The following is a 10,000-nucleotide window of genomic DNA, read 5'->3' as shown; positions in this document are numbered from 1 at the left end:
GGGCACAACGTAGGACATCCCTAAACTCACGATAGGATAAACCAGAAGGACTCTTACAACCACCCTGGACACGGCGAAGCACTTTAGGACACCCACCCCCTAAGGCCAGAAAGGACTCCTGTTGCAACCACTGTAGGACGCCACAGGAAACCCTTAAACATTCCAACGCCACAACAGAGACGTCTCCACCCAAAACGGAACACGCCAGGATCAACAGAGCTCTGCCAGAGATCACAACAGATGTCTTCTGGCACCTAAAACAGGAGAGTGTGGGATCGCCCGAGCACACCGTTAACCGTAAACAGTCCAAGGGTGGTCGTTGTACAACATCCCACAACACCTGAGGGATCATATACGACATCCGAGGAGGCATACAAGACACTTTAGCACACACAGGATTACAGTCCATGGATTGTGTTGTGGGATGCGACATTTAGCGAGTAGGTTAATAATGGTCCTGGAGTGAAAAGGAAAGTAAGAGAAAGAGAGAAAGAGACAGAGGAAGGAAGAGAGAGAGAGGGAGAGGTGGAGAGAGAGAGTGTGTGTGTGTGTGGGGGGGAGGAGTGCTGGGCAAGGAGAGGGAGGAGGCTGGTGACACCATGAGAGGGACGCGACAAGAGCCAGGTCCCTGTTCGTCCTATCTCCATGAATGAATCAGAAACAGAATGATGACTTCATACACTGGAACACTGAGCCACCATCGTCCCTCATCATCTCATCCCCTCCACCCAGTCCACCAATCCTCTCCCTCACTGGAGAACTTCACACCACAAAGCCACTGCTATGTCCATCACCACACACCCACACCACACCACACCACTGACCAAAAAGCACTATCTTGTAGATAGATATATCCCAGCCCTCATTTCGAGGGGCAAAATCAATTTAGAGACAGTGATCCCCCCGCCTCTGGAACCTTAGAAACCCCCTTGAGCGCCATATGTTAAACGGGAACGGCCTTAAGATTATGAAAATTTATGATGGCCCATAGACTCCGCGTGTCCCCCGCATCAGACCAGAGCACCAGTTTCTACTGTCCTTCGTCGGGTTCTGCTGAGCTTCACACACACACACTCTCTCTCTCTCTCTCCCCGTCGCAGAGCCTCACTCCTAGGCCCACATCTAAGGGGATCTCCTCCTCTTTCTCCTCCTCCTCCTTCTCGACTTATACACCCTCACGAAAGGGATATGTTGTGTCCATCTATCCTGTAGTGAGGGATGTGGCCCCCAGGTCCCCCCCAAGGATGGTATGAGGACGCAGGGATAGGGGAGGAAGGGATAGGCGGTGATTCTCTCGCGTGAGGAAGAGAAGGAGGAGGAGGAGGACGAGACATCGACAACACCACAGCTCCCCAGCTCCGTCCACCTAGGTATTATTTCCGATTGTCATGTCGCCGGGCTGGGCCGGGCCGCGCCGGGCCAGGCCGCGCCGCCTTTTGTTTTTCTGGGGCCCCATTTGCACCCCCCCCCCCCTTCTCCCAGTGTTGGTTGACGCACTCGAACGGGATCATCGTGTTTCCCTGAGTTGGTTTCCTGGGGAAATATTTCCACCTTGGTCGTTCGACCAGGAGACGTAGGGGGTGGCTGGGCTGGGTCGGGTGTTCTGGGTGATGGGGAGGAGAGCCGTCAGTAGCGGGTGGAGGGGAGTGGGGTGGGTGGCAACAGAGTCGTGGAGTGTTAATGTGCTGTCTTGTGGGTGGGGAGGAGGAGGAGGCTGGGGTGAGGGGCACAGACGGATCGGCATGGGTAAGGAGCACTAACACTCTTCCTCCTTCTTCCTCCTCCCCCCAGTGAACATCTCTCTCTCTCTCTCTCTCTCTCTCTCTCTCTCTCTCTCTCTCTCTCTCTCTCTCTCTCTCTCTCTCTCTCTCTCTCTCTCTCTCTCTCTCTCTCTCTCTCTCTCTCTCTCTCTCTCTCTCTCTCTCTCTCCTACCCAAACTTCTCTGAGGCCAGTCGTCTCTCACCATATTTCCTGCAACTCAGTGTGTGTGTGTGTGTGTGTGTGTGTGTGTGTGTGTGTGTGTGTGTGTGTGTGCGTATATTAAATGCCTTTAGAATACTAGTTCGTAAAAAAATCTAACGAGATAAAGAATCCCATATGATCCTCTACATACAGCTCATCTGCTCCACCCTAAATCACGCCTCACCTGCCGGATGCCTGTTAAAAACAGACTATAACACGATTGCAAGTCACAAAAACAGAGCACCCAGAACAGTCGCAGGCACCTTAGCAACCACAAACACCCAAGACATTTCACCACAAAGGTCTTCATACATTTCCACAAGTATTTGTGTGGTACTTAGTTCTTTGCAATACATTTAGACCCTATCTATCCAAACCAAACAAAGGTCTTCATAGATTTCCACAAGTATTTGCGTGGTACTTAGTTCTTTGCAATACATTAGACCCTATCTATCCCAACCACTCTATAACTAACCACCAATCCCCAAGTAGAAATTTTTTTTGATCCCTGCTTCCCAAAGGAGTAAACCGCATTTGCATTTCCCCGAACCTCCAAACAAAGACAATACTAACAAAGCATACACAAACTGGAATAACCTGAGAAGTACAAATAAAAAAAAAGAAAAGACAGTTCTCTCAAATCAGTCTTTAACATGACCTCACTTGGCTGACTACACCCATTTAAAACTACACTCCCCAGACATATGCGAGTTACTCATTCCCCATCTGCGGTCTGAGCTCTACTTATCGCTACCACACTGACTCAACATATCGTATGACCCTTCACACCCACGATGAAAGTTCTACAATGAACACACACAACACGTACTACTGTTCACCTGCCCCGCACTCTCCTAACACACACACACACACACACACACACACAACAGCGTTACACATTATGACTCGTGGTCCTGTCCTGTGTACGTTGCTGCCTTCCCTGGCGCTGCGGGAGACCTATAGGAGATAGAAGGTTTATATATATATATATATATATATATATATATATATATATATATATATATATATATATATATATATATATATAATATATATATATATATATATATATATATATATATATATATATATATATATATATATATATATATATATAAACCGAGTGCAGATTACACCAGGATCCTTCTGATCCCCCAGCACTTCTGCCATCCCCCAGCACACCTCAACCATCACCCAGCACACCTTGCTATCCCCCAGCACCTCTGCCATCCCCCAGCACACCCCTGCTATCCCCCAGCACACCCCTGCCATCCTCTAGCACCCCAACCCCCCACCTCATCCCTGAGCACCCCACTATCGTCCCCAGCACCCCTTCCATCACCCCAGCTGCCCTCGCCCCCCAGCTCTTCCCCCAGACAGCACATCCTGCTCCGTCCTTCACACTACGTATCTTTTCAGCATCTTCCTTGTCCTAATTGTAAGTTGTTAGTGATGGTGGTTGGTTGGTTGGTTGTGGTTGTGACGGTAGTGGTGGTTGTGGATGGTTGTAGTTCTGATGGTAATGATGGTTATGGTTGACGTTGTGGTGATATTTTTTGGTTGTGGTAGTGATGGATGTGGTTGGTTGTGGTTGTGATGGTAGTAATGGTTGGTTGGTGGTGGTGGTGGTGGGTTATGGTTGTGATGGTAGTGTTGGTTGTGGCTGTGGTGGTGGTAGTAGTAGTGGCGGTGGTTGGTTGTGGTTGTGATGGTGGTGGTGGTAATGGTGGTAGCAGTGGTTGGTTGTGGTTGTGATGGTAGAAGTAGTGGTGGCAGTGTTCATTGGTTTTGGTTGTTATGGTGGTGGTTGGTTGTAGTATTGGTAGTGTTGGTTGGTTTTGGTTTTCTGGAGGTAGTTTGTTATGGTTGTGATGGTAGTAGTGAGGATAGTGGTTGGTTGTGGTTGTGATAGTCGTAATGGTGGTAGTGGTGATGGTTGGCTATGGTTGTGATGGTGTTGGTTGGATGTGATTTTGATGTAGTGGTGGTTATGGTTGTGATGGTGGCTTTTAGTTGTGATTGAGATGGTTGTAGTGGTGATGGTTGTGGTTGGTTGTGGTTGTGATGGCAACAATGGTGGTGACAGTGTTGGTAATGATGACGCTAATGTTTGTTGGCAGTTGTAACGCTGCATCACACGTTGCTGGTGGCAGTTGATGTTGTGAGTCATGAATACAACTGTTGTTAGCGACGGCAGCGCTGAAGGTGGTGGCTAGGGTCCCACACGATCACCAACGGTACAGTCCTGACACCAACGGTACAGTCCTGACACCAACGGTACAGTCCTGACACCAATGGTACATTCCTGACACCAACGGTACATTCCTGACACCAACGGTACATTCCTGACACCAACGGTACATTCCTGACACCAACGGTACAGTCCTGACACCAGCGGTACATTCCTGACACCAACGGTACATTCCTGACACCAACGGTACATTCCTGACACCAACGGTACAGTCCTGACACCAGCGGTACAAGTGTACCCCCAACGGTCCCTTCATAGCACCAACGGTACATTCCTGACACCAGCGGTACAAGTGTACCCCCAACGGTCCGTTCATAGCACCAGCGGTACACTGATCACTGAACATCGACAACTATATGTGGTAATATAAGTACCAATGTACTTACAATAGATGTGATATGGTACGATAGATGGGAGGATACACTTATAAGGGGTTACTTTAGAGCGTAGCGCTCACCACAGGAAAGTATATAAGTGTTCAAGTGTGAGGTGGAGAGACTGTGTGTGTTTGTGGACTGTAAACAGCCAGCAGCACACGCGAAGATGAGCAGAAAGGAAATGACTACGACCTGGGCCAGGGGAGTGACGCTTGACAGCCACTGAAGTGCTGGCTCACTGCGCAGCCGTCATTAACCCTCAGAAGGACCCCAGGCATGGCAGTACTGGTAATATATATATATATATATATATATATATATATATATATATATATATATATATATTTTTTAATTTTCCAAAAGAAGGAACAGAGAAGGGGGCCAGGTGAGGATATTCCCTCAAAGGTCCAGTCCTCTGTTCTTAACGCTTCCTTGCTAATGCGGGAAATGGCGAATAGTATGAATAAAATATATATATATATATATATATATATATATATATATATATATATATATATATATATATATATATATAATGTATATATATTGTAACACAATAACACAAAGCAGGTATTACAAGTTTAGCCAAATATTGCTATATTAGTTTAATATTGCTATGTCTTGTTTAGATATTATATATATAGTTTTTCTGCGTTTTATTCTTTTTAGCAAAATAGACTTAAAAGTTTGATTACATATGCCCTTACGAACGCAAAATGATAGATTATGATATTGAAGAACATGTGAAGGCAACACTCATTGGTTTTAATATCTAACTACGAACGCGCAATGGGAAATTCGAATGTGTTATTTCCCGCTAAATGATTTCAGTGTCGTCAAGCCTTGAAACTTGCTATGGTCGACTGTGAATTTCTGGTTTAGAACATCTGAGTGATATAGAATTTTTTACAGCAACAAATGACTTCTCTGAACCCTGCATTCACTTTCATAATTGACATATATCATTTTTCAAGTTATAGAATAATGTATTCATCTTACCGTGATACATTATTACTACAGATATGCTATGAATTCATTATGATATAAAGCAGCATATAAACTTTTGTTATATGTGTCTTACTAGGATATGAATCGATTTTTACTATATTATAGCCATTTTTGAACGCTCAGCTCCATAACTTAGATTGCTGATCAGCTGACTACACAGCTTTCGAAAGACATACTATTTTTGTATAAAGTTACATATCGTTGAATATTATTGATACATTTATGAATAATACTTGATACAAATTCTTTCTATAGGTTATATTTATAAGTAATCAAACATATAAATAAAAAGGACAATAGATGAAAGATGTTTGGCCATAGGAGGGTACTACGCTGCCAGACGCTGCTAGGGTCGTGTTGACAGTCAAGTGGTGAAGCATTGTTTTCTATTTTCTCTAGTGAAGTGATCGCTCATAAGTATGATATTGGATCATTATAATGTTAACTATTCCTAAGACGAACGTCGAAGTTTATATAACCTCTATGTACGTCATGTGAACTTAGAAAATAATTAAAATACCTCACAGTGTTTTGGGATTGAACATTGACCCCAATCGTTCGGTGGTTTATAGTGATTTAAAATACCCGATATTCCATAGCGACTTTGTACTTATATCTAGTGGACTTAACACGAGCTTACTTAAGCACTTAAAGCATATCCGATGACTTGAGAGGAGCCGTGGGTCATCTACTACGTGTAATGTAAGTGTCTATTGATAGTTATGGTAGTTAGACTTAAATCACGAGTTTAATTTGATTTCTACGAATATTTCAAATTTTCTTTTATCCCAGATATTTGGAAGATCTCAATAGAACATCTGTCTAAAGATTTGGCGGATGGAATATTCCTCAGAAAAGGAGAAAGCGAATTTAAACGTCCGTCAACAACAATGGCTCTTTAAACAATACGTCATTACCAACCCGTTTAAGAGAACAGGAAGTGTTCCCCCTTGCGTCCAGAGACGTAAATCACTGATACGAACGTTGACTATACATGCGAAGATAAGAAGATAAGAGATGGAAGATAGATATTTGGGATAACCGCTTCGGTAGTGTCAAATACTAGGGTGGCTTAGAGAGGGTCAAGTTTGTTTATGGTCCGTCAACTAGTTCAGTTACGTCACAGGTGGTTTGCTCTGCTTACCCAAACCTTTTTCCGGTTTCTTTAAAGCACTTAACTTTTTATCCTGCGTTTTAGTATTGTAAGACGTCTATCACTGCGATTTCAGGGCAACAGTTGAAAAACGAAAATTACTTTTGACCCAATTTTTTTTAATAGATGGATCTATCTATATATCGAAAGACAAATAACGAGCCAATTTGCGTACAGCGAAACCACACTTTCATCGTGCGTACTTAACGTATGACCCATACATAGGTCACCGATACAAATATATATGACAAAAGAAAAAAAGGTAATTATTCCTTGAATTATTTTGATTGGAAAATTATGTGCTGAGATAATTCTTTTTTCTTACATATCGAGATGTCTTTAAGAATCGCGAGTATACTAAGCTACAAAGCTAAGGCCAAGCTAATATATTTTTTTATTTGATTTGATTCTGGTAGGATGTAGATGGGAATGTTATAGACAGATATATGAAATACAGCAAATACAGTAGAGATACATTCTCCCTCTCCATCGAATATAACTTTATTGCTACAATATCAACAGGAGGAACATAGAGTTGGTTCATACATGGGTTGATCATCCTTACTTAAACCTTGAGACTCGCTCGTGAACCCATACACACTCATACAAACCCAGACACACTCATATGAAACCAGACACACTCATATAAACCCAGACACACTCATGTAAATCCAGACACACTCATAAACACACACACACACACACACACACACACACACACACACACACTCATATAAACCCAGACACACTTATAAACCCAGACACGCTCATGAACCCATTCAAACTCTCATGAACACATACACACTCATATAAACCCAGACACACTCATAAACACACACACTCATATAAACCCAGACACACTCATAAACCCAGACACACTCATGAACCCATTCCCACTCTCATGAAGACATACACACTCTCATGACCACAGACACACTCATGAACCCACACTCTCATGAACACATACACACTCTCATGAACACAGACACACTCATAAACCCATTCACACTCTCATGAACACATACACACTCTCATGAACACAGGCACACTCAGGAACCCATTCACACTCTCATACGAACACAGACACACTCATGAACACAGACATGGCAGCACAAACCCATAATCTCGAACACTCTAATATGAATTCACCTACGTACATAATCTTGACATCTGTCTCAAAGCATTCCAATCTCTTTCGTACAAGATTGGATCGTTTCATAAGGTACTAAGTCACGTTTATATAACCCACATAACAGCTCATATGAACCAGTTATCTTCCACTTGAAGTGAACAGAATATTTGTATTCAAAGGATTTCTTAGATGAAATCTCTGCTCTTTCCTCGACTACCACAAACCACAAACCACTCGCTTGCCCTGTAGAATCTAACCACAAACACCTAAGACTCATTACGAACCTCAGGAAACAATTAGTTGAAGCACCAGTTGAACCTGGAACTGAAAAGCTTCGTTCTCACGACTGTGTCTGAAGCTTTCCATAGTGAAGCCTGTACACTGTGTCTGAAGCTTTCCATAGTGAAGCCTGTACACTGTGTCTGAAGCTTTCCATAGTGAAACCTGTACACTGTGTCTGAAGCTTTCCATAGTGAAGCCTGTACACTGTGTCTGAAGCTTTCCATAGTGAAGCCTATAGACTGTGTCTGAAGCCTCTCTCCCCCCTACCCCCCCTCTGCCTCCCAACCCGGAACCCTTAACACACACTCTCCCCCACACCTTGAAGCCTCCCACATGAAGCCCCTGCCCCACAACCCGGAACCCACATATTCTCCCCTCCCTCCCTCCCTCCCTCTCCCTTTCCCTACCCCTTCCACACACACCCCCTTCACCCCTCTTCCCTCCCCCTCCCCCTCACAGTAATGACAAGACAGACAACATAAGGAGAGCCAATTGTCTTGTCTGGTCCTACAGTCTCCCTCCGCTCCACCACCACACCGTACTCTCCACCAGTCCTCCTCCACCACCACCACTACTACCACCACACACCGTCCTGTCCACCAGTTCTCCACCACCACCGCCACATATCGTTCTCTCCATCAATCCTTCCCCCACCACAAACACGCACCTCTCCACCAATCCTCCTCCTCCACCACCACCACCACCACCACCACACACACACACACACACACACACACACACACACACACACACACACACACACATACAGACACATACACATAAACACACACACACACACACACACACACGCAGCACACACACACCGTTCTCTCCACCAATCCCTCTCCACCACAAATACCTCTCCACCAGTCCTCCTCCGTCACCACCTTGTATAACACAGTCTTTCTCCATCACACACACACACACACACACACACACACACACACACGCACGCACGCACGCACGCACGCCGCACGCGCTCCTTTCCACCAGTTACCACCATCACCACCACTTCATCACCACTACTTCATCAACGCAGATTCATCTACATTAACTCATATCCCCATACTAGCATTACCATCCACACCTCTCTCTCTCTCTCTCTCTCTCTCTCTCTCTCTCTCTCTCTCTCTCTCTCTCTCTCTCTCTCTCTATCATGGTCCACGCCATTATCGTCCCTCCTCTCCTCTCCTCTTCCTTCCTTCCTCCCTCCCTTCCTTCCTTCCTTCCTTCCTTCCTTCATTCCTTCCTTCCTTCCTTCCTTCCTCCCTCCCTCCCTCCCTCCCTCCCTCCCTCCCTCCCTCCATCCATTCCTTCCTTCCTTCCTTCCTTCCTTCCTTCCTTCCTCCCCCACCCCACCCCACACCCCACAAACCCCTGCCCATCAACTCATCTTCATTATTACCATTAGGGTCGCCCATCGTTACCAGTCTCCCTCAGCCGGACCTTAGGGTCGCCATTGTTACCAATCTCCCATAACCATGAACTGTGGACCTTAGGGTCGTCATTGTTACCAATCACCCATCGTCGGGGGAAGAAAGAGTCCAGCGCACCTGCTGCCTGGTGTGTGTTGCCATTGGATATAAACATCATCTCCTACCCCTCCTTCCTCCCCCTCAAGGGTCGTGGGCCGCCTCCCCCTCCAGTTTTCTATATTCCATCTCGGTGCCAGATCACTGGCCTGACAGCAATGGATGGCGTATGGAAATGGTGGGGCTGTGTGGCAATTCAGGTGTGGCGAGGGTGGGTTGTGACGCCACACCTCTCCCTCCTTCCTTCCCCCAGCGGTGATAGATAGCGTCTGGTAAGGCTTAGTAGGCTAGGTTAGGTTAGG

General features: G+C 45.3%; 1 protein-coding gene and 1 long non-coding RNA gene across 3 annotated transcripts in view; one reads left to right on the top strand and one right to left on the bottom strand.

Annotated features, from left to right (window-relative positions):
- Nucleotides 1–10,000, bottom strand: part of Tmtc2 (Transmembrane O-mannosyltransferase targeting cadherins 2) — a 323,100-nt gene that overhangs the window by 270,562 nt on the left and 42,538 nt on the right. The window lies entirely within an intron of this gene.
- LOC139760322 (uncharacterized) overlaps nt 5,888–10,000 on the top strand; it is a 350,651-nt gene continuing 346,538 nt past the window's right edge. The window contains exon 1 of the long non-coding RNA XR_011715311.1: nt 5,888–6,301. This is a non-coding gene — a long non-coding RNA (uncharacterized lncRNA). The remainder of the gene's footprint in view (nt 6,302–10,000) is intronic.

The sequence above is a fragment of the Panulirus ornatus genome, chromosome 3 (genome assembly GCF_036320965.1).
Source record: "Panulirus ornatus isolate Po-2019 chromosome 3, ASM3632096v1, whole genome shotgun sequence".
NCBI lineage: Eukaryota > Metazoa > Arthropoda > Malacostraca > Decapoda > Palinuridae > Panulirus > Panulirus ornatus.
The sequence above is the reverse complement of the archived record's forward strand: the minus strand, read 5'-3'. Positions and strand labels throughout refer to the sequence as shown.